General features: G+C 44.2%; 1 long non-coding RNA gene across 1 annotated transcript; it reads left to right on the top strand.

The window, feature by feature from the left end:
* Positions 1 to 699: 699 nt before the first annotated feature.
* Positions 700 to 1,156, top strand: LOC122028845. Its single transcript, XR_006124976.1, has 3 exons — positions 700 to 718; positions 787 to 887; positions 1,091 to 1,156. It is a non-coding gene; the product is annotated as an uncharacterized LOC122028845 (long non-coding RNA).
* Positions 1,157 to 2,211: the final 1,055 nt, after the last annotated feature.

The raw sequence follows: 2,211 nt of genomic DNA, 5'->3' as shown, positions 1-2,211 counted from the left end.
CCCCCTTTCCCCGATCTCCTCTCCCGAGCCCTCTCTCGCACGACCTTTTCTTCCCCAATCACGAGTCTTCTTCTTCTCGAGACCTCTTGCGATTTCTCTCTTGGGTGATCACCGGAGCCGACAACCCTAGATCTGGTTCGGTCGTCGCCCTCTCCCTTCTCTCTTGTCGTCGTGCCCTAGATTGCCGACGCCGAGTCTTGCTCGCCGAGATGCCTCCAGCACACCTTCATCGCCAATCAGGGGAGCATCTGTTGGTGCAGATCCGGTCGCCAATGATTCTTCTTCGACCTCCAGCGAGAGATGCCTATTCCCTTTTGTGCGCCACCAACCAACGCGTGGATCGGCACCAACCCAAGTCGCGGACATCTGGAGCTCATTGGAAGCTGTGTGCACGAACCGGAGATGAGGTTACTAGCTTTAATCGCCGTGGGCAGCCGTTGTCCTCTTCCTTATGCACCTGTGCCCTAGATTGGACCCCTCCACTCCGACCAACTGGTGCCGGTGATTGTGGCTTCATTGTGGTTGTCCTTCCCTTGCCAAGAAGTGTCTATAGAGGGATTTTTGGCTACTTATGGCTTGTTGCAATCACTGGACCTCTACTTTGACCATTGTCTTGCCCAAGATCTAGTGTTGGACATCATTTTCTGGTTCTGATATGAAGTTGTTGGACATCTTCCAAACATCATCGATTTAGCTAGAAATCAGGATTCAACAGAGGGTAAGTTGGTTGATTTCAGTTGATGGATTGAGGTTTAAATCTAATGCTCGATGTTGATTGTGTATTAGGATATTGTTTGGGAGTTCAGCAGTCTCATCTTGCCCTAGTTACCAATTTCCAACAACCAACATTTTCGGCTTTGGATCAACCACGGTGCATCCGAAATTGGGTAAGTTTTAGAGTTGATTTGTAATGGTTAATTGGTGAATGATTTATGTAAATGGATACATAATCGTTATTGGTATGAGTTGGATTGATTAGAATTTGTATTGGGTTAATTATTTCAATTAGAGTTTTCCCTAACTAGATTGGGGAATTTTATTTAGCTATTTGCTACCTATGTAATTGGCTAAAGGTATTATGTGATCGCAGGATTTGGGTTTGAGGTGAGTGTCTCGATGTGGGATTGGTCTATCTGACGCGATCGACAGATAAAGGCGGGTATTTTTTCCTTGGCCTCTATGTAGATTTTCTTGTACTTAGTGCATGGTTATTATTGGATGAATTAGGCTGTTTTATCTTATATCATGATCGATTGCTGTTTTTCCTGCATGATACTTATGCTTGACCCTTGTGATGATCTATTTAATTCATATATAGTCTCAACTATTGATATCTACTCTATTGTGGTTACATGTATAGAGTATGTCTTATAGGGATTGTCGGGTTGTTGGTATTACCATGCTGATTGGGTATATGATGTGGACTGTACATAGGTGGGTATGTGTTATAGGAGTCATCTCGTTGACCGTGCATTTACATGTGGTGTGTGCATACGTATTTGTCATGTACTTTTGAAGTTGTGTTGATTGTATGTTTGGGGTATATACACCTGTCTGTTGTGTTTTTACTGGAGGATACATGTTGATTGTACTTATATTTTGTGTACGTGTGTCTGGTGGGATTATTGAAGATTTTTGGGTTGATTATACATGTGTAGTGTGTACATATGTTTGGTGGGATACGTGGAGGTATCATGACGATTATACTCTTGTTGGAGGTATTTATGAGGTTTGGGGTTGTTGCATGGATGATGATTATATATATATATATATATATATATCATGTTCATCATTCATTGCATCTGATGACCATTATCTTCCTTATGGTTGAGAGAGTCATCAGTTGGTTTGGGAATAGCACCGCACACTCGGCCACTCATGGGTAGTGGTAGCTGGAGCAGTTGCTGCTAGTCCTGTCGTGCCACCCGGACATGAGGTTTTGTGAGATCCGGCGTTGTGAGCAGTCAGGGACCCTGATGCTATGTAGCTAGATAGCTATTAGCGGACTGTCCGCCTCGACCACTATATAGTGGGCTGGAGGGTAGTACAGTCATCACAGACCCAAGCCTCTCGGCCATACAGGGGTCGTAGTATCTGGAGAGGTGGCGGGGGTGACCATGGAGCATGCATGCACTTTTGCATATGATGCGCGGTGCATCTGGGGGTTATATTTGCATACATGCTTAGTAGATACTAGTTTCATGTGATTAT

Source organism: Zingiber officinale, chromosome 10B (genome assembly GCF_018446385.1).
Source record: "Zingiber officinale cultivar Zhangliang chromosome 10B, Zo_v1.1, whole genome shotgun sequence".
NCBI classification, from domain to species: Eukaryota; Viridiplantae; Streptophyta; class Magnoliopsida; order Zingiberales; family Zingiberaceae; genus Zingiber; species Zingiber officinale.
This window is presented reverse-complemented; position numbering and strand designations above follow the sequence as displayed.